General features: G+C 35.6%; 1 protein-coding gene across 2 annotated transcripts in view; it reads left to right on the top strand.

The window, feature by feature from the left end:
- The first annotated feature begins 261 nt into the window (after positions 1-261).
- The window catches only part of Hapln1 (hyaluronan and proteoglycan link protein 1), a 67,838-nt gene continuing 45,066 nt past the window's right edge, over positions 262-23,033 (top strand). For both annotated transcript variants that reach the window (XM_058574476.1, XM_046429153.2), the window contains exon 1: positions 262-542. The gene's annotated coding sequence lies outside the window, so the exon portion shown is untranslated. The remainder of the gene's footprint in view (positions 543-23,033) is intronic.

Raw genomic sequence — 23,033 nt, 5'->3', positions numbered from 1 at the left:
GTCTCACCCAGCTGCCTCACAGACCATTCCACAGACCCTTCCTCCATCCCCTCTGGACAGATCAAGGAATGAAGTGTTAGTGTGGGTGGGGTCCTGTGGTTGAGATCGCCGCTTTTCCTTAACCCCAGAGAGGGATGGTCTGGGATCTGAGCAGAGGGGAAAGTCATCTAAGAGACTGCTGTTTTACAAGGTCTGGGCACAGAATTGCCCCTCCCTTCCTCCCTGAAGTTTGCCTGAAGTGCACGTTAGGCTGTAATTAGGGGATCTGGGAGGAGAACTTTCCTGGTGACGCTTTGCTTTTCTTCTGCTCTTGGTGAGAAAAAGTGCCTCCTTCTTCCCAGGATCAGGACCTCTGCCATCCAGCGCCACAAAGAGACATTCTGCACACACACGCGGGCGCGCGCGCGCACCCACCCACACACATACATACTCGCCCAGAGACAAACTTAAGGTGAGGAGAAAGAGCGCTAGCTTCACTTGATCTCCAGCTTCCAACTTAAGTGGGACTTGAGGGCATCTGAACCTCTGGATTTCAGGACAAGGTAAAACTTCCAATGTATATGTTTACATATATATATATATTTTTTTTTTTTTCCTTTTTCGGGCATACCTTGGTGCCTTTAAGATTTCCTAGAGCAATGCATATGTAATGTATACATATATCCAATGAATTTTATTATTTTCTTCAGTTTTCATTTCAGTGTAATGACACCCCAACTTTTTTAAGCTTCATATTATCAAATAAGATCCTGTTGTAACAAACAGGAATCAATCTGGAAGTGGGGAAAATTAACTCTAGTTTTCCTAGTTTTTGATAGTGCTACTATAAAGCTGGTAGGCTCATGGTTTCCAGGTGGTGACTTTTCCATCTGTATTTCAGTAAGCATTTTTATAGCACCTGAGATGAGAAAAGGATGGTATAGGCTGAAAGAAGAGTGGAGGCATGGGAATGCCCATCCCAGATTTATGAGTTTTGTTGTAGGGACTATATAGATTGATGAAAATTGGAAAGATATTTAAGTCATAGATAATACCTGTTAGATTAATAATTTTTAAAAATTTTATCATCTTTGGTCTAGTCTTCTCCAGCTAATTATAAAATGAAGACCAGAGAGTCATGATGCATTTTATACATACAGCAATGTTGCTAGGTAATTTCTATATGCCAAAAATTTTAAAATCATAGTTATTAAGATTATTTTTAAATTTACTTAGAGAAATTATTTATATTGAGGTTATTCACCATTGAAGATAAACCTGAAGGTTTGGGGGATTAGTTGTATTTGTTTTCTTCCATTGAATATGACTTGTGTTAAAAATAAGATCATTTGTTATTTTGAAAATAAGTTATTTTATTTTCATTTATCACTGGAAAAATACACACAGTGGCCAGTACATTTGGGAATTTTTAGGGTGGAAAGTGTTCCTGTACATGTTCCAGTGTGATGTCATAAAATCAAATATACTGGCTGGGCTTTTGGACGCTAGAGGTTCTTAAAAAATAAAGTCTGTAAATTAATTTCTAAGGAAATGTAATGGCTATTCATTGCAAATGTAGTTTCTGGTAAGCATTTCAATTTCGTTATTTCAGTGTCCTAAATTAGCAGTAATTTTACACACATTTCAGTGACTTCGATATTTTAATGGAATCTCAAAATGGGTATATTGTCTACCAAAAATATATCATTGTAGTTCTCTCTGGATAACTTCTAAGGAGATAGTTCTTAATCCTTACATCCGTTTTTAAACTTCAGTTTCATTTATGTGTATGAATGAAAGAAAATTTCCCTTTCATTCAATGATATGGAATGTCTGTCAAAGGAATACTGGACATTTAAGCTTTATTATTTAGTCACTCTTTGATATCTATTATTAAAATTGTGTTTCAGCTGGGTAAACCAGTTATCTTTTTGATGACCTCTCGATTAAATTAGAAATAGCTCAGAAAAACTAGATAAGAAGTAATTTCACTTAGAGCTAATTAAATGATTAGCAGAAAACCAACAACCTCAAGAGACCCCTGGTCCACAGAAGGAATGTACCCAAGAGACCAGTATTATAAACAGAAGTTCCCAGTAGGCCCTGGCTTTCAAAAAGATACAAGACAGGGGGAAACATCATGTTCTTATAAAGGGAACCATTTATTTTCAACAAGGCCCTGTCTCTCAGAGGAATGACTGACATTATAATTTAAATGTACTGAAGTAACTTTCACAGAGAAGAATCAACGTGTTATATCCCTAGTGGTTTCACTTCATTTTCCTTCTTTGGGAACAAGTAACACATCCAGGATAAACACATTCAGAGCTAAGTAGAAAAATACTTTATTAGTAGGCTGTCTACTGAACAGTCATGCCTTTCACCATTGGAGGTGTGGAAGAGTAGCCATTTCTGAGCCCATGAAGGTAGCACTGCACTTCATCTTTGTAAAGATGAACAAGAATCATATTCAGAAAATTACTCCCTTCTTCAGAAAATACTAGTTTTCATTTCCTTTTGCCCCATGTACATTTTATTTTCTAGACTATCTTTTTAAGAGAAATGGTATCCCACCAATTAAAATTCCAACAAAATGTAAGGCAAATTTGAGAATAATTTTCATATTAGAGTCTTCTATTGCTTCTAATTAATTTTCCAACATTCTGCAGTCATTATTAGTAACCATAGTACTTAGTCTATGTCATTTAAATGTACTTAGCCTGTCATTTAAAGCTAACAAATGTTATTGGGCCAAGTAGGGAGCAGTGGAGACCTGAATATATTTGGGATTTTAATCAATAGTGTTTAAGGAGGATTAAAGGAAACAGCTGGTTAAACAAATATTAGGTGTAGAGAGGATGGGATGGTATAAATTAATAATGCAGCTCTTTATTTACACTGTGAATAGGAGGGTTTGTCATGGTGGAAGATGTGAAGCACGGTCCCTGTTCGCCACCTAGTGGATGAGTCAAAGAAGTCTCTTTCACCAGCAAAAACTTCTGAAACTCATTTGGTTGACATTGTTGAACATTAACTAAATGTCAGATATTGGGGTATGTGCTCAGAGTACTAGCTAAGGTTAGCATACAGATATTAGTACATTTTGTTACATATTATTTATATTTTTCAGCAAATGGAAAACTACAATAGTGAAAATTGCTTTTAGATAATGAAGGATATTTTATAAAATTTTGTTCTAAACACTAATAATCGGCATGCCTAACAACTTCATCTATATTTATTCATAAGCATTTATATTTATTTATTTATTTTGGTGAGGGGTACTGGGGATTGAACTCAGGAGCACTCAGCCACTAAGCCACATCCCCAGCCCTATTTTGTATTTTATTTAGAGACAGGGTCTCAATGAATTGCTTCGTGCCTCACTTTTGCTGAAACTGACATTGAATTCATGATCCTCCTACCTCAGCCTCCCAAGCCACTGAGATTATAGGCTTGTGCCACTGCACCCAGCTACTCATAAGCATTTTTAAAGCAAGAAACTTGTTTTCATTAGATTAACATAACAGAAAAAATAAAAATCCTAGACAAGAACATCCATATGGAAAACCAGCATTTGAAACATTAGGATATCACACAAGATTAATTTATCTAAGTATTGCACTGTTTTCAAAAACTTTTCTCTAGGAGATATATGAATTATTACTTCAATTGGCTTCTTGCAAGATATATGACTTAATGGCAACAGTGTTCAGCATATCAGCATTAATCAAGACAAGTTGTGAAATTCAGATCAGAAGGTAAAATGCTTCAGAATGGAAAAAATATGAATTTGTTACTTGCTAAGCTTTTGAGATGCAATACATAAATAGAGTTAGGCCAGCTGTTGTGGAATAGAAAATTCCTGTTTAGGGAAATTGTCGTTTTCTGCATGGCAGTGAGACCTCCACAGTGTACAGAGGAGAGCTGCTCATTAAGTCCTTTTGCATGAATGCCACAAAATATGACGCATTCTGATCCAAGGTGATGACTGGAATCAACAGCATTCCTTCTGCAAAACAAAGCACAACATCTTAACCCAACAGGTCATTATCCACCAAGAAAAAAAAAATCTGTAATTTATCTTATTTAGAATGAATCAGATACTCATTCTAGGAGAAAGCTAGTGAGAGATTGCCTAAAAGACAGAGGTCTCGTAATTTGAAGTTTAGTCATGGATTGGAAAATTGTGTTACAAGAAGTTTTAATGGTTTCAAATGCCTTAATGGTACTAGACAAACTCTTCAAGAGACAACAGCCACACCCACTGAAATGGTCTGAAGCAACCAGAGTCTGTTATACTGTAATTCTGTGTCATTAGCTTTACCCACTTATGATGACACAGGAGGAGATGGATGGATTCTTAGCTAAGTTTCTCAAAGAAATTCAGGATATGTTTTAAATACCAGATATTGCTGGATTATTTTGAGTATCTAGTCATTGTTTTATAGTTTAAGAGGGGTGGTATTTGAATGTAGATAATCCTAGAAGACTAGATAATTATTTACAAAACAAAACCAGAAACTATCAGTAAAAATAATTTGGAATAAAGGGTAATTATCAGTCTTGTCAGGATAACAGAAATTTTCCTTCTGTCAAACCCAAATATCAAAAGAGAACAAAATTTACTTGATTAGTTTCAATAAATTTCAATTAACTTTAAGATAAAATTGAAATTAAATAATATTTTAATTTTCACTAAGTTTTATGGACATATTGGTTCAGTCCACACAATGTGACTTTTTCTCATTTTGACTCTGAATTTTGGGAGATCTTCTCAGTCTTTCATTCATTTGTTCATTTTTTTTTCATTCAACAAAATTGTATTGAACACCAGCTATTTCCCTGGTACTGTGCTACCACTATGTGGTAGACCCTGCTTTTCACTTTGTAAAAGGAAAAATCTGGTATAAAATAATCAGAAAGTCAAAATTAATGATAATGAACCTAAAACACTGCACGATCTGAAAGTATAATTTGAGTAGGAGAAACAACCAAAAGTTCTAGCCTCATAGTTTTAGGATTAAGATAATTTTGAGCTGGTATCTTTAAGAATTCATTTTCCTTATTTGCCATCTCCTGGAAGAATGAGTAAGAACTTTTGATTTTGGTTGTGTGGGCACAAACAAGCCTAGGTGGGCACTCTGATGCTCCAGAGCTCCAAGAAGGCTAGAGTTCCAATAATGTCTGCTTAAAGAGGAAAAGCAAAAATGCGTTTTGTATACAATAGTTCTTCACCCATTTGCAACTAAAAGTTAATCTGAGCAAGAATGATTTACTGCTTAGCATTTGCACCAGAGAGGCACCATGCTAGGTGTTTTATAGTAATTTATTCAAAGAGTTCATAAACTAGAGGAGGAGACAGATGAGCACACATAATGAATTACTAGTAAAATTTGACAAATAGGTGAAACTTGACTTTCTAGTCTTCTGGGTCTCCTTCCTCAGCACTTATCCAAACTTTCCAACTGCTTCTACCTCATAAACTGAGACTCCTGTCCTGCTCTCCAGCCCTGCAAGCCCAAGGATCTGATACTTCTCCTGTTTATTGATTTCTTGATTACACTTAAGTGTGAATGAGTTTTACTCATACATTTACATTACAAGCCTTTTATCTCTTAAAGTAAATATTCTGTTTTCTGTAAAAAGAATTTAAAACATCTAGAGGCCTTCCCACTCTTACACTGAAAGGTATAATTAAGTGTAGTTTTGTCCTCCATGGTTTTCAGTCTCTCAGTTATCCACACTCCCTATGTGAAGACACAGGATTCCCTCAAGGCTTATTTACAGGATGGCAAAAACCATGTCTCCTGCTAGCCACTGGCTCCTTTGATCAGAACCTGATCAACCTGCCCTTCTAAACACCCCTCTCTGACTTAATCAGACAAATCTCCCTGCTTTCACCCTTAGAATCATTCAAACCATTTCCTGTTTGAACATTCCTGTTTATTTCAACATAACAAATGCTAGGGATCTTCTCAGCCCTTCATTATGAGCTTCAGTTGTGGCCCCTGGATAGGTAGAGAATCCATGGCTCCTTGCATTCCCCTGTTTGGGGTTCTCATGCATCCAAAATATCCAGCCTTCGTGGGAGGCAGCAGGGAGAATGCACACATTTGGTGGAAGAACTCTTCAAATTCAAGGAGCTGGAGGAATACAGGGATATGTATAGGAAAAGCACAGGAATTATTCTTGCTGTTGAAAATTTGAGTCAAAGCCAACATCTTTTAAAATATACATGCTCAGTTATCTAAGTGCAATTGGTTTCAGAGAGCTTTCAGCATTGATGCTGATTATAGACCTTGGAAAACTATATTTGCAGGGGAAAAAATCCTAAAATCTACTTTGGCTTTATAAAGTAACACTAATCAAAATCATTCCTTCTCATTTTTTGTTTAATTAACATGGCATAATGATCATCATGATTTATTAGGTATTTTAAATTAATCTATGTAAGTTTTTCAAATTACATACCATTGGATTATGTCACCTTAATCTGGTGATCCTGTAAGATGCTTTTCTGGTCCTATAATTTAAGTATGTGCTTACCACTTCTCAGATTGCTAGAACTAGTGACCTTGATTTGGAGATACGTTTTTCCTCTGTCTTTTCTTCAGCTAGAGGAGAGGGGTCATTAGCTTGCCTAATTCACCTCGCTGGCACTTGCAAATTACATTCAGTATGTGTTCTATAAATGCTTACTGCTGTTTCTGTCAATGCCCAGTAATATGCAGAACATGGGGCTTCAGGGGCTCTTAGACTCCTATCCCCAGTGCCTGTACTTTTAAAAGTCAAAACACCTCTCAACTCAGACCATTGCCTGGCTCTTGTTCTGTTTCCTTATCAGTCTTCTTTCTACCCATCAAGTATGCTATTCATAAGGTGCTCCCAGATTTCAGAAATGATTGTAGTATTAGATTAAAAATGTAAGTAAGATTAACTGAGAATGTCAATAAATTTCTAAATGTAAGAAAAGCAAGCCTGGAGCGAAGAAATCTGTTCAGAGGCATTTGCAACCACGTGGGTAGGATCTACCAAGGTTTTAGTAATTGGATGTGGAGGAGAAGTCTAAAATGATGTAAATGTTTCAAGGATGGATGATCACATGAATAGGGATGCAAATAACTAAGAGTGGGAATGTAAGAAGAACAAAAGTCTCAGGGAGGAAATGATGAGTAAAGTTAATGAAGTACCTCTGAGACAGCTAAGAACCCACATGAGTTCCGTGTATATATCTCAAATACATTGGGAAAGTAAAGGCTAAAAATAAAGATCTGGAATCGGTGGCATTAAAATGGTAGTTAGAAATCATCTAGAAGAGAGAAGAGGTCATACCAGAACAAGAAAGGTAGAAACAGTTGACCAAAACCTGAAATCCAGGGAAAAATTAGTAAGAATGAGTTTGGCCATTATTTTTATATCATCATTAACCCTATTTTTGTCAATTACAAATGTCCACTGAGTTGCATAACAGAAATCTTTCACTCATCCTTGTATTGCACAGTTCTTGTGAGTCTTCTGCATATAGAAAACCATGCAAGACATGTTTGTTGAATTAAATGAAATTAAAATGGCATTTCTGAGCCTTGGTACTCTAATGACAGATTTTCATAATGATAGCCCAGAGTAAGACCCTGGGTAGTTATTTATTCAATTTTGTACAATACTGAGCTAGCTTTAAATATATGTTACTGCATGTTTTGTTTAAAAATAAGTAATCAATGTGTGGCATAGATGGTAATTCACCAGAGTATTTGATTAACCATAACCCATGTTGTTTCGCTTAACATGTAAAGGAGCTGGCCACAGAATGAATACTAGTTCAAATCCATTCATAATTCTTTTCCTGGTTCCTTGATCTTCAAGACTTCTAAATCTTAGGTTAGATTTAAAGTATGTAATCTTGGATTCTCTGGTCTTCCCAGCAGGTTGCATTTTTTCTTTCTAGTTCTCTTACTCCCCAATAGTGTGATCAGATAAAACACAATGGATGCTAGAATAATTTTCAATGTAAATGTGTCCCCATATTGCATGGGACATACTTTTACTAAATAAAAATTTCTTGCTATTCTAATGCTCAAAATTAACTAGGTGGCTAAATCTGGCAAACCTACCTCCCGTTGAAGTTATTATAACTGGAATATGAAGACTAAGAATTTCTCCATGAGACTTCTGAACACTCCCCTTGTAAAAGTCAATTAATGAAGTTATTAAATTTATTAATTTTTAAATTTTTTCCTGCTGCTGGGGGTCAAATCCAGGGCCTTGTGCATGCTAAGCAGGTGCTGATCACAATGCTACAAACCTTATGCTACTAAATTCATATTTACTAGTAAGATAAATATATTAAAATTATCTTAATAAAATTATTTAAAATATTGTAATCAAGATGCAAAATTAATAGAACATTTATAACTATGGCTATTCTGAAAATTCCATAAATGTTTTCCATTTTTCAAGTTGACAATAATGATAGGACAGAATGATTATTTTTAATTGAAAAATCATAATTCATAAAACTATATAGTGGACAACAGGTATAAACTGTCAAATATTCTAACTGCAGAACATCGGAAAGGACTTTTTTGTTAATTATGTTATATTGTAACTTTGCTGCCACCTTGTGATACTTTGAAGTATTGCTCAGTATAATAAATCCATTTTGAACATCCGGATTGATCACTTGATATATATTAAAATTATCTCATGTGATGAATGTTTTTTTTAATTTTACCCCCAAATGCCATATACTTTAATATCAAGAAAGTATCATCAAGTATGTAGTGCAAATATTTTCTGAGTGAATTTTTCTACAAATTAGTAGACAGTTTTTCAGATAATCACTAAATTACGTTATTCAGTACCATTTGAATTTGTCTTTAAAGGATGAATTTTGTTGTATCTGCAAATTTACTTGAACTCTCAATCTGAAATTGCCATAAGCTTTATGAATGCAATGTTTCTGAAATTGAATTCATTATCTTCTATGGACCAAGCCTGTTTGTGCCATCTTTCTTTTATCAAGACAAGGGCAACATTGAAGGTAAAAAAGGATACCTTAATTGTACCAACAAAACAGGTATAAGCAAATCTGTCCCAAGAAAACTGATCACTTATAGATAAGTTAAGAATCATCATAATCTCAGTCACTAAAACTAGAAAATTTGAACTTCTCAACTAGTTGGTCAACAAACTGACTTGAAATCTGTCTCAGACTTCCTACATTCTTCCTACCTATTCATTCCTGGTCATCTTCACTTCTTTCTCCATTGTTCATCATGGTCACAAACATTCTCCATGTCCTTGTTCTTGTCTTCTGTTATGGAATCTGCCAGACAAACTTCTTTTTCATGATGAATCTGTCCATTTTCTCCACCTTACTTCAGTCTACCATGAACTTCTAGGAAAACCTCACAACTTCACAACACTCTGAAGAGCGGGACATACTCACAGTATCTGATGGTACTTACCTAACTTATGACATCAGCTGGATATTTAATGCTATATGACAGTTCTACTGTATTTCTGAAATATTTTAGCACTAGAGACTCCCAGTAGCAAATGTTCAAGTCTTTCTAATATTGAAAAGATAAGTCATCTATAAGGAACTGTCTCACTTCTGTGACACCAAACTGAGAGCTGGACTGTACTCCCACATACTCATTTTACTTTTGTTATAATAATATTTAAAAATCTCTTTAGAGTCTCAAGCAGATTTTGATTTCTGAGTTCTGGATCCCATTTCTTCTAGTCTTCTCAGAGAATTTTCTGCAATTTTCTTTTTGTTTTTTTGTATCTTCACCTTCTTTACTTTGGTTATTTCTACCTATTGTCATTTTATCATGATTAAATATTTTCTTTGTTTTAAAAATATGAAACTTCTTCTAATCTCATGTGCATTCTGTCTACCAATCTTTTTTCTTTCCCATCAGAGGTAAATGTATTAATCCATTTTCTATTGCTATAATAAAATACCTGAAGGTGGGTACCTTATAAGCAAAGAGTTTTATTTGGCTCACAGTTCTGGAGGTTCTGGTGTTGACTTCTGTTCAGCTCTGGTGAAGGCCTCATGGTGGATGGCATGGTGTGGTGTAGTGTACACAGAAGAGATCATATGGTAAGACAGAAAGCCAGAGAAGAATTCAGGGTCAAGGCTTGCTCTTTTATAACAACTTGGTCTCACAGGAGAACTAGTTCTATAAGACCAGCATTAATCTCTCTCAAGGGTGATGCCCCTATGAGTTAACCATTTCCCCAATCGGTCCACCCTTTTTTTTTCTTTCTTTTTTTTTTTGGTACCGGGGGTTGAATTTAGGGGCACTTGACCACTGAGCTACATCCCCAGCCCTATTTTGTATTTTATTTAGAGACAGGGTCTCACTGAGTTGTTTAGCTCCTTGCTTTTGCTGAGGCTGGCTTTGAACTAGTGATCCTCCTGCCTCAGCCTCCTAAGTCATTAGGATTGAAGGTGTGTGCTACTGCACCCAGCCTAGGTCCACGTTTAAAGGTTCTACCACCTCTCAACATCGCCACACTGTGGAGCAAACTTCTAGCATATTAACACTTGAGGACATACTGGAACCATAGCACCACACTTCATGAATTGCCTGTGTGTTCATTCCCATGCTCTCCTCAACTCACTGAACATAGTTTCATCTTTGGTTAAAACGCTTCTCACTGCTGTCACCAATGACTGTTTTTCATGGTGGCATTTAGTACTGATGACCGAGTACCCTTCCCAGTAATCTCTACCTTGGACTTTCTGACATCACATGCCTAGATTTCCAGACTCTTTTGTTTACTACATTTCAGACTCCTTTCCTGGCGTTTAAAGACAGATCTGCCTGTTTCTTAGCTGTCTTCATTCCAACAGCCTCTGCCCAAGACACTTCACTCTCTACACTTTCTCCCTGTGCACTGTCATTAGCTCCTGTGAATTAGATCACTTTCACTTATATGTTGATGACATCCAGATCTTTGTATCTATACAGACTTATCTCCTGAGCATCCTAAATACCTTCACTATTAGATCTCGTAAATATCTTCAACTCTATAATTTGCTCATGACCTTTTTCCTTTCTCATGAGTTAGAACCTCCCTCAATTTTATCTTCTTTAGTAAATGGCACCATTTTGTCTCCATTCAGTTTCCAAGAGCAGAAACATGAAGGTCATCCTGTGGATTCTACCTCATAAATAGCTCCTCAATATAACCAACCTTTTTCGTCTCTATGAGCATAAATCCTGCCCCTCAACAACATCCTCTTTGGGCTGAAATTCTGCAAGCCTTACCCATTGAGCTGTCTCCAGTTCTTTTCTAATGCATTTCATCACACCAAAACTGGAACAGTCTTTCTAAAGGGGGAAAATGGAAATATTTCCCCACTTACAGTTCTTGATGCCTTTCCATTGCTATGGAAATTAGATCCAATTTATTTAATACAGTTTGCAAGGTTCTTATTGACCTGGCTTGAGGTTGCCTTTCTAGCCTTATCTAAAATCACACACCAGCTAACAGGGTTAAATGACCACAAAAGACAAGATAATAAAACTAAAAAGAGAAATATATTCAAAGGAGCTCTACCTATCACTAGTCTCAGGTAAAAAGCCTTAAGTGATTAATGTGTTTTTAAAATTAGATGCTAAGTGTTTTAGTCAGCTTTTTCACTGCTGTGACTGAAAGACCTGAACAATACAATTGTAGAGGAGGAAAACCATAATAGTGGGATGCAGAATTTTAACAAAGAACTAAAAACAGCAGCAACAACAAAATGATTTTACAGAAAATTCCAGAACTGAAAAAATGTAACAAGCAAAACAAAGAACTCAAAACTAAAGAATTTGAGTAAAGGTTAGACACATTCAAGAGATGATTAGTAACCTGGAATATAGGCCTGAAAAAATAGCTAGATTGAAAACTAAGAATGAATGATGAAGGATACCAAGCAGGGGCTAATCCCAGTGGTTTGGGAGGCTGAGGCAGGAGGAAGGATCGCCAGTTCAAAGCCATCCTCAGAAAAAGCGAGGCACTAAGCAACCCAGATAGATCCTTTTTCTAAATAAAATACAAAATAGGGCTGAAAATGTGGCTCAGTGGTCAAGTGCCCCTAAGTTCAATGATGGGTTAACACCCCCCACCCCAAAACCAAAAAATACATGTGGGATGTAGGCATAGAACATAAGCATCTCAGAAGGAAAAACGTTATTTCTTTTAGAAATAATGATGCATTAATACCCAGTAAGTCAGAGATTGAAGAACACTAGAATGCTCAAACAGAATAAATACCAAACAATAAAATACCCACACCCTGGCATGCTGACAACAAAAAAGAGACAAGGTTAAAGTTTTCCAGAAACAAAAGACTCTAGACACACCAACAGGTAGCAAAACTAGCTAGTTGGAAATTTTGCCTTACTTCCTACTTGAGAAAATGCCAAAACTCAGTGGGTTGAATCTGGATATGGATGTATGTCTGTAATGTGAGCAACTCAGGAGGCTGAGGCAGGAGAAGCACAAGTTAGAGGCCAGTCTTGGAAACTTAAACCTTGCCTCAAAATAAAAATTTAAAAAGAAAAGACTGGACACATAGTATGTGGCTCAGTGGTAGAGTGTCCCTGGGTTAAATGCCCAGTACCATTAAAAAAAAAAATTATGTGTTGGCTTGATTAAAATCTAGGTATCTCTTAGCTGCTGGGTCTGTTTTCATAGAAAAAGGAAAATCTTCACAGCAAAGTCTTTAAGCCTAGAGAGACATCAGTGTGCTTGTAGGCATATCCCTGAGATGAGTTTTAGTGGTGATTCAGTGACTCCATTTTTGCAATCTATTTGCAGAGGCGTGAACTTCTATGGCTACTTAAACAAAATTCCAGAAACAGCTTGGATGTTTATATCCATCTTTATCAATCTTTTATTTTAAATCACAAAAGAGGAAAAAATGTAATGATCAAGAAGTGTGTGATTTCTGCAGGAAATTTGATGATGTTATGCCTGTTTAAATCACTGCCTTTCATTGACCGAAAGGGAGTGGCTTAAACCACTTAGATTCTAAGACTGAATTTTCTTGGAATACTTTATCTTCTCCTCCAAAATATTCATGCAGCCCTACTACTCTAATTCTGTTCTCACACACTTCTCTCCTTTGCCAATTTGTTTCTCCTGCCTGAAACAGGGCTCAGGCCAGGTTCATTAATACAATGCTTCCTCCAGACAACCTTGCATTGTTCTGCTTGCTGGAATTAATCATGTCTTCCTTCATTCTTTCAATATTTTTTTGTACTACCATCGCTTCTCGAACTTTTCTAAGTGCGAGAATTGTACATTGTTATGTAATTAATTGTTGAAACATCTCTCTTTATTAATTTATATTGTCCTTATTAGTAAGTTGTTTTATACATCTTTATGTCCTTTGGAGTTCTAAGGTGAGCGGTTAGATTTGGAATCAGAGTTCAAAGGGCCTAATCTGTTCCAACATCCCACCCACTGTAAGAATCCTCTGCAATTGACAGATGTTTGTTGATCTTCTTCAACACCTGTTGTAGCAGAAAACACTAAGTATTTCACAAGGCAATTCGTTTCACTTTTAAATGACTTATCAAGAAGTTCTTCCTGACTTTGTGCAAAATTGTCTTCTTTAATTTCATCCAGTTGTTTTAGTTTTGCCATGTGAAGCTATATGTAATGAGTCTAGCATCCTCTCCATGTTTGGGCAGTTTATTTCTAAATGCAAAATGTTATATTTTTTTTCTGCAAAAATGTGTTATTTGGGACACATTGTTCCATGCTCTGAAGATCATTTTATGATTCATGAGCAGGATTTGAGCACTGAAACTCTAAAACTGAAAGGAAAATTCTCATTTATCTTAACATGACTTGAAAGCAAACTTCTTGACTGATGGTGCTAACAGAATTATAGAAATGAATAAGGTAATATCCTTGTCACTGTAAAGGTCTCCTTTTATTCAACAAATAGCTATTTACCAAAGAAATAGAAGATAAATGTCAATGATGAGTCGAGAACCTTTACTTTGGAAACAGAAGGCATTGATCATTTACACTTATTTTTTATAGCTTTATTTCATTACATAATGTTACTATTTCAAATTAATCATCAAACTAAAATGCAAAAAGCATTGCACTATCATTCAATACCTGCATCCTTAAACTGATAGGTCATGTAAAAACTGAAACATAGTTTAATCTAATAGTCATTACTTTGGTAATGCATTAATTGCTCAAAAGTAAAATAAAAATAATTTGAAGAGTTTCAGAACTACACATTAAAGGAAAATATCAATTTACTATAATTACTAGAAATCAAAATGTGATCTTTTTTCAATTGATTTTTAAATAATGTTATTGTATTTTTTTTATACCTTTCTTTTATTTATTTATTTTTATGTGGTGCTGAGGATCCAACCCAGTGCCTCACAAATGCTAGGCAAGTGCTCTATCACTGAGCCACAACTGCAGCACCCATAGTATGTTCTTAATTTACCTTACTATACATTATTTTCACAAATATGCATTTCTTCTCTATCCATTCTCTCTTGCAGCCACCAGGATGACAATATTCTTGCTAAGAATGAGAGGTGAACAGAAGGTTACCCTTGTATAATAATCAGATTCTGAATAGCAATGAATGCTGCCTAGATTAGTAGCTACCACCACAAACTGATGAATAAGACAAGAGTCCTTCAGGGATGAGGCATCATATAATACTTCGTATACAATGCTTTCCACTTTTTAAAGATCTTGATGTCAGTGTAGTGTAGTAGTATATAAATGTAGTTTTAAATAAAACAATTTCTTTCTATCTACAAGTAGAAACACAATTTGACTCAGGTTCCTACTATTGTCAACATTTTAATTTGTTAATTAAGCCTGTTATGAAAAACTATACAGCAGGATTGATTTAATATGAAGTATGTAAGAGGTCAGTTCTTTCCTTGTTTATTCACTTCATTTATGTTAACAAAATGTTTCCATGAATCACCTTTCAGAGTATAAATGAACAGGACCAGAAATTTTGAGTGGACAGTAAAAACATGTTTCATTATCTGTGTCCTGAAATAGAGTTGAAAAGTGCCTGAGTGTTTGTAAAAAAACCTCACAGCATGTTGACTGTGAAGTTTAAATATTAAGATAATTTGCATTATGTGTTATGCTTATGAACCTTTGATTAAAGAAGATTGTTCAGAAACAGACCAACCTTCTACCCAGCCCACAGGGATTCTGTTAGAAGTAAAACTTGGGCATCTTGGACCTAGATCATTTACAATCTGAGCTCTAGATTTGCTCAAGGACACCAGAGAATTATTGAGCTTGCCATTAGTCTCATTTGGTAAATTTTTCATCTCATGCATTACGATATTCGCCTCTAAATATTTTATGTAGGTCTTTTGTTACTGTCTTTTCCATGCTTCTATTTAACATAGTCAGTAAATCTTCTAGGTTCTTGAACATTCGTAATATAGAAATAATAGCACTTTAATGTTCTTATCTACTATTTCTATCATTTGTACAACTTCTGGATCAGTTCATTCATTAATTTTTCTCTTCATATTTTAAAAATTTTTTTCTTGATGTTTTGCATGCCTAGTAGCTTTCTGCTGGTTGCCATAAATTTGTGAATTTACCTTATTTAATGTTAAATAATTTTTATTTCTACAGATATCACTGTGCATAGGTCAGAAGTATAATTAAGATACTTAGAAAGAGTTTGCTTCTTTCAGGTCGTTCTCTTAAAACTATATGAGGTGGTAAAAGAGCTGGATTTAGTTTAGTATTACTTTTTTGTCCTACTCCTAAAAAGATTCTTCTTAAGACCTACTAATCCAATGCCCCAAGAATTATGAGTTTTCCCCACTGCATATTGGAAACAGTTTTAATCCTTGAGGATGAGTCTTTTCTGGGGTTGGATAGACTCCTCACAAAAGTGCTGATCAGTCCCCAGTTGAGTGTTGCAGGACAACCTGTGCATATATCCAGAGTTCTCCCTTTGTGCCATTCTTTTCTCCTCTAATCCCCATTCTTCTGCCCTGTGATCTCTAGCAGGCTTTGACTTCCAGAACTCCTGTCCTCATCTACTCAACTCAAGTTGTCCGCCAGGAAGGTTGATTCACCTTCCTGCATTTTATAGAAACTTTGTTTAGACGATAATCTTGGGGCTTATCTCATTCGATTCATGTTAATTAGAAGTTACTATCTTCTTTGCCTGATGTCCAGTATCTTCCGTGATTTTTTTTTCTGTATTTTGTGGCTTTTCTGTTTGGTTATTTTAGATAGTATAGTGAATCCTGCCGCTCTTACTCCATCTTGATCAGAAACAAGTCCTGGATGGTTTTGCTTCTGTGGTTTTACTTTTCTTCATTTTTCTAGTTTCTCCAAAGTAGTACACACATACATATAAAACTTGTGATAATAAAATTATGTGACATCTTAATAAAATGGGATGGGTAGTACTTAGGGACTATATCAGTAATTAATCATATTAACATGCCTGAAGATCAATACTGTTCTATGAATACTTTTCAAATATATTATCAACCTCCATCTTGTGCATCTGAAAACAAATCAGAGGCACACAATGTCACAATTTAGGAAATAAAAATAGAAAGACATTTTTTGAAAGTAAGGAAATGCAACTTTTTAAATATATAAAACCCACATTAACATACTTAAAATGTTACAATGAAACCCAGGAAAATATCATTAACATGGTTCTAAATATAAATCAACTCAAATGTTGCAAACTCTAGATTTTAATGTGTTCCTCAAAGCTCTTTTCCTAAAATCTTTCAGTCCCTATTTACAAATAGTTTTCCCATGACCCAATAGCTGATGAGAATTCCATGACTTAAATGGTCCACTTTGAATAACATCTTCCACTTTCCCCCAAATAAATTCATTACACTACTAAAAACCTGTTTCTACATCTGTAATTTTGACTTTTATGATCTCCTTGGGTGGCTCATTTTTTCCTGGAGTTTCCAAAGCTTCAATTAAAAAAAAAAAAAGTCTATGTGAGAGATGTATCAGATTCTCAACATTTTTTTCCTACTTTGGTTGTTAAAGGTGCAAAAAGAGAAGACCATTTTCAGAATGTAAGATTGTCTTTTCCATTATATCCAGCACAAACATATAGGACAGAGTATAGTGCCAGGAATGTGTCCCATGCAGTCATTCTACTTAAGTAAGCTGAAGATTGCTGACTCAATTAATTAAAACTTCTGGGTGGTTTAAAAAAAAAGAAAAAGAGAGAGAGAGAGAGAGAGAGAGAGAGAGCGCGCAGGAGGGAGGGAGGGAAGGAAGGAAGGAAGGGAGGGAGGAGAAAGATAAAATAGCTCTTTGAAGAAAGCAGTGGATCAATACTACTGTAAGTATAAAATTAGTTCTTTAGCCTTAAAGCTAAGAAATAATAACAACTCTGTGATTTTTGATCATATAAAATGTTCATCTCTGACTTTTAAGAGGGAAACTATCAATTTAATGAAAAAAAAATTATTGGTGCGTCCTAACTATACAAAATAGTGGATTGTATTGTGGTATATTCATACATTCATATGACATAATCTGATCAATTCCACTCCCTAATAGGTCTCCTTCCCCTCCCTTCTTCCCTTCCCCTTTACCATAGTGGTCTCCCCTCTGCTTTCATGGCATTCTCTTTATTTCTTTTTATTCTCACTAGCTTGCCCATTTGAGAAAACAAATGATACTTGTCTTTATGAATGAAGATACTTTTGCTTAACATGATACTCTCTAGTTTCATCCATTTTCCTGCATATCACATAATTTTGTTCCTCCTTATTACTAAATTAAACACCATTGTGCAATATACCATATTTTTTTTTATCCATTCATCTTTTGACATACAAGTAGGCTGACTCCATAATGTGGCTATTGTGATAACAAGGATACTTACTAGTGTATCTATAATGCATGCTGAATTTAATTCTTTGGATGAATGCCAAGGAATAGATAACTGGATCATATGGTAGTTGAATTTGTCATTTCTTGAGGAACCTTCATACTGTGATCCATTGTGGCTGTACCCATTTACAATTCCACTAACATTTCATAAGAGTTCCTTTTCACTTGTATCCTTACCAGCATTTACTACTATTTGTATTCTTGATGATTGCCATTCTGACTGGGGTGAAATGGAATCTCAGTGTAATTTTAATTTCCATTTCCCTGAGGGCTAAATGTTTCCACATGATTGTTGACCATTTGTAATTCTTTTTAAGTTTAAGTTCATTTCATCTGCCCATTTATTGAATGGGTTATTTGTTTTGAGAGTTTTTTAGTTCTTTCTATATTATGGATATTAATCCTCTCTCAGAAAAGTAGATGGCACAGATTTTCTCCCATTATTTTCTATTGTTTCCTTTGGTACATAGGAGATTTTTAACTCAATGCCATTCATTTTTTTTTTTTTAAATCTTGATGGCATTCAGTTTTCTAGTCTGGCTGTTACTTCCTGAGATGTAAAAGTCCTATTCAGGAAGTCATTGTGTTCCTATGTTGCAATGTTTCCTTTAGGTTTTCTTCTTACATTTGCAAAGAATCTGCCCTTATGTCTAGGTCTTTGGTCCATTTTGAATTGACTTTTGCACAAGATAAGAGATAAGAATCTAGTTTTATTCTTTTACATATAGATATCCTGTTTCTCCAGCACCATTTGTTTAAAAGGCTTTTTTTGCTCCAATGTATATTTTCGGCACCTTTGACAAAAATCAGATGACTCTTGTGTAAATTAATCTCTGTCTTCTATTCTATTCCATCAGTCAACTCTCTTTTACGCCAGTTCCATCGTATGTTTGTTCCTATAGCTCTAGAGTATAATTTGAAATTAGGTATTGTGCTGCCCCTAGCATTGTTATTTTAACTTAGAATTGCTTAGGTTATTCTGGATCTTTTGTTTTGCCATAGGAATTGTGGGATTGTTACTTCAAGTTTAGTGAGGAATATTATTGGTAATTTAATGAGGATTGCATTGAATCTGTATATTGCTTTTAGTAGTACTGCCATTTTAACAGTATTGATTCTTCCAATCTGTGATGGGAAGGCCGTTCGTTTAATCTTCTGAAGTCTTTCTTCTTCTATTTCTCCCCTTTCCTCCCATTTTTTTTTTGGGGGGGGCATTGAGGATTAAACCCAGAAGTGACTTGCCACAGAGCCACATGCCAGTCCTTTTTATTTTTTATTTCGAGGTAGGCTTTTGCTAAGTCACTAAGGGCCTTATTTAGTTGCTGAGACTGACCTTGAACATTCAATCTTCCTGTGTTCAATTCCCAGCAACACTATGTTACAGTGACAGCCTGAAAGCAAACCATTTACTGACATGAAAACTCTTTGAAAAAGTTCTCTACACACTTCACTGACCAGAGAAGAAAACAGGAGAAACTGAAAAAGCAGACAAGAAGAAAACGTAAAATTAATATATAGAACATACAGAGAAAAAAGACAAAGAAGGAAAAAGCAAAAGAAGAAGAAAAGTGGGGGGTAGAAAGACAGAAGATAGGAGTACAAATGAGAAGAGAAAGATAAAACAGAAGGGGAGAATACACTAATGAGGAAGGAGAAAAAAAAGATAGAATAGATCCAGTTAATGAATTTTTAAAAGGGAGAAGGAAGAGAGACAGAAACTGAGAAAAATAAGAAAGGTAAAATCAACTGGGGGAGTATATAAATGAGAAAGAAGAAATGAGAAATAATGAATAAATCACTTTAGAAAAGAAAAATATATAAAGTTGTAAAAATATGCAAAAACAAACAAATGATGAGGAAAACTGAAATAACCCAACACAATAGACAATATAAGCAAAATCGAAGGCAAGCATTAAGAAGAATAAAACTCCTCCTTGTGATTTTTAAGGTGGATGGACTTCTTTGCAGAGCTTCAAGTTTTGGAATATGTCAGGTTTTGGTGATATGGACGATGTTCAAGCCTTAATGCTGTGTATCTCTGTATATGTCTGGGTGTAGAGTCCTTGACTGATTCAATGTATACTTCTCTTGGGTGGAGCAGTACCATAGCCAGCCTCCTGCTTGTGCAGAGATGATACTGCCAACAGTTCTTGGCCTGGTGGGCAGAATCCTCCCTGGCGGGTGAGGATGTCATACATGTGTGAGAGAGTGTGTGTGTGTGGTGTGTATGCATGTGTGTGTGTGTGCACACATATCTGAGAAGATTTCAGTGAACAGGGAAATTTGTGCTCCCATATACCAGTATGCACCCTTCCCAATTGCATGCCTGCTTCCAGTTGCAATTAGACCTCTTGCAGCCATCTCACTGTGTATATTATTAAATGGATGGCCATTTCCCCAAGATAGTATCTACTACTATTTCCAGAGAAGAGGAAAATAACGATGCAAGAATTTGTCTTTCTCAAATCTGTAAGCTTAAGTCAACCTTCACAAAATGGCTTTCTGCTACAGCTCTTTGAAGGGAGATACTTCTTGCTCCTGAGCCTACTATGCAGTTTCTGTCAGCAGTCTTATTTTCTCTTCTACTGCTGCCTACAAGGCAATTTTTCCACCCTTGCCTTTCTCTCCTCCTGTCATCCCTTCCCCCTGTTCTGCACCAGGAGTACCTGGGCAGGTTTAGAACCAATTAACTTCTTCTCACTCTGTTCCAGTAATCAGAATCTCTGCTCTGAGTCTTTCCAAGTTTCTGTTAAACATTGAAACTCATGGTAGCCCTTAGTCAGCCATCTCATCATGTAGATGTTCTGGTTTTTCCAATTCCAAACTGAGAAGGAGTTGAAACTCAGAGCCTGATTTTACCCTGCCATCTTTAGCTCCTTGTTGGAGGGGAAAAAAATTTTTTTTTTCTAAAGGTATACACATTTGGACTTAGTATTAATCAGATTTATTTAGAAGTGTGTGTGTGTGTGTGTGTGTGTGTTTATTCAGCTTCACATTATTACAACAAATACCTGAGGAAATGAACTTATAAAGACACAAGTATGATTTAGTTCATGGATCTAGAAGTTCAAGTCCAAGATTGGATAGTCTAAATACTTTAGGCCTCTAAAGAGGGCATTAGATGGCAATGGTAGTGAATGCCTGTCAGATCAAACTATTCACATCATGATCCAAGAAGTTGAGGGAGACAGAATGGACCAGTATCCTACAATCATCTTCTAGGACAAGTGCCCATTGACCTAAGGATATCTCACTAGTCCTCACCTTCTAAAGGTCCATAGTACCTTTCAATACTACCTCCCTGGGGACCAAACCTTTAACACATGGACCTTTGGGGGACAATATACAAACCATAACAGTAAACAACTTGATTTGTTTTCTTTTATATTTAAATACCTGCACACACACATGCTGCCTTCTGTATTAAAATCGCTGTAGAATTGTGGGTGTGGCTTGGTGGTCGAGTGCATGTTTAACATTAATAAGGCCATGTGTTCAAAAGCCAGCACCAAAATAATAATAATAATAATAATAATAATAATAATAATAATAATAAAAAATAAAAGAAAGTCAGAATATAATAAATTAAAAATATCTGGAAATAGGTAGTAAATATAAAGCACTCTCCATTTCTGAGAAAACTGGCCATTACTTAGTCTAGTCTGCATTTTGATTTCACTTTCAAGTCTGAAATCACTCTTCGGTGTTCCTTTGATATTATCTCCCCATTTGTAGCTTGCTAAAGTTACCAAAGTTAATTTCATGTGTGCTTCATTTCCTTCAAGAGACACCCTTTTTCCTTTTACTCTTCTCTTTGGGTGATAGAAAAAAAAATGTATTACAGTTGTGAAATCATTTATTGCTCTAAAAAAATCCTTTCAGCAGCTATTCATTCAAGGGAAATGTAGGAGAAAGTGTCAATATTAGTAATCTTTACTACTTACATGTTCAGAACTGTAATTTCATGACTACATGGGCTATATGTAACTCTTTGATAATGAAAACAGTCACAGTTTATGTGTTCAGAAAGTTCAATTTTGTTGTTGGTTCATTTATTGGCCCTAATGTTCCACTTCCACCCTCCCAAATAAGAAGGACAGTAAAATTAATTTTTTTCATGTAAAAAAGAATCTCCTACAAACAAGGGTCTAATCACTGGAATCAGCTGAACAAATTTAAATAAGGTAGACTACACACCTAGTGTAGAATTTGCAAATCCTTCAGGCAAGCTCGTTTTAAATGGCACTTTTGTCTGTGTAAACACAATGTCTGTTCAAAAAATTGTACTTAAGCTTGAACATAGAATGCTGAATTTACGTTCTCCATGGTGCTGCTCAGCTTCAGATATGGGCCAAATGGGCATAAGTTAGCAAATGAATATTGCATGAACTTCAGCATAGTTTTCTTTATTTATTGTTTTGTTAGAGGAACTATTTGTAGTTATCTCTCACTGCACATAAGCAGAAGGTAATAGAAGAAGTCTAATTACTCTGTGCACCATTTCCCTGAATGCCTTATTTTTTTAGAGTCATAGTTTCCTCAGTCTATATTAATGTCTTTCGTTTAAATATGCTTTCCTAAAATACCCACTCTCAAAATAAAGGGGGAAAAAAGACTCAAAACTGCATTTGGCAAATACTAACCCAGGAAATTATCCAAAATCATGGGTGCCCACAAAAGAGGTTAACATCCATTTGCTATTCATGTGCAGTTAATTATTGGAGAGAATTTGATTTGGCAATTATGCTAGAATTTTGAAGCCCCTCCAATTTACAGTTGAGAATGAGCTCTTCTTGAAGTGGGTACCATGCCAGAGAGCTTGTGCCAGATCCATTGTGGGTATTCAATAGGTTAGTTTGTGAGGGGAACTGAGTAGAAGACGGTGGGGGCTGTGGTGCTGAGGAGGGAGGGTGAAGCCTGACGCCTAGAAGCTGGCTCTCAGGATGGAGGTGTGATGCTGTGATCAGGGATCACTCCTTGGAAAGCATAGTTCTCCTGCTGCTTATGAAACATAAACCTTTTAGTCAAAGACATTATTAGATCAGTAAGAGATTATTAGATAACTAGAGTCAAAGGAAGTGTTAGTTTTGATGGGAGAGTGTCAGAAAGGAGCTAACACTTGG

Source organism: Marmota monax, unplaced genomic scaffold (genome assembly GCF_021218885.2).
Source record: "Marmota monax isolate L192 unplaced genomic scaffold, Marmota_monax_Labrador192_F-V1.1 WCK01_AAM20220418_F8-fsc00018, whole genome shotgun sequence".
NCBI lineage: Eukaryota > Metazoa > Chordata > Mammalia > Rodentia > Sciuridae > Marmota > Marmota monax.
The sequence above is the reverse complement of the archived record's forward strand: the minus strand, read 5'-3'. Positions and strand labels throughout refer to the sequence as shown.